This window comes from Monopterus albus, unplaced genomic scaffold (genome assembly GCF_001952655.1).
Source record: "Monopterus albus unplaced genomic scaffold, M_albus_1.0 scaffold319.1, whole genome shotgun sequence".
NCBI lineage: Eukaryota > Metazoa > Chordata > Actinopteri > Synbranchiformes > Synbranchidae > Monopterus > Monopterus albus.
In genome coordinates this window covers 500,432-500,998 of record NW_018128199.1, presented here as the reverse complement: position 1 = coordinate 500,998, position 567 = coordinate 500,432, and positions in this window count along the sequence as shown.

Sequence of the window (567 nt, the reverse complement as noted above, 5' to 3'; positions counted from 1 at the left end):
TATTTGGAATTCAGGATGAATGTGTATTAATCAACATCTCTCTGCGGCTGTTTACAGACACATAACGCTATTTAAATGAAAAGGGGTGCTTTAACATTTCAGTTTATGGCCAAGTTCACTGTCAGAGGTCACTAATGAACAATGAGTTCATTCTTTTTCCATGTTTTGAATTCTACAGTTAGAAGGTCAACAGTCCAGATCAGACTGCTAAATAACTGAAAACAATTAAGGCTTATTAAAAATGTATCTATTAAAATAAAGGTACAATAAAACAAAAATAAAAACAGAATAGGTTATCAGAACATTATTGTTTGTACCACTGTATTGTTAGATAAATAAAAATAAATAAATAAAATAGAATATGTTATCAGTAAGTTGTTAGTGTGTACTTGATGTTGTAGGAAAGTCTTGTTAAATAAATGTTTACTGATATAAAATCAAATTAAATGTATAATACATTATACTACACAGTAATAATTCACAAAGGAAACTTCACAATAAAATATATGCTATAATATACAAACTGATACAAAGAAATAATAATGATATGAAAAACTGTTTAGTGAC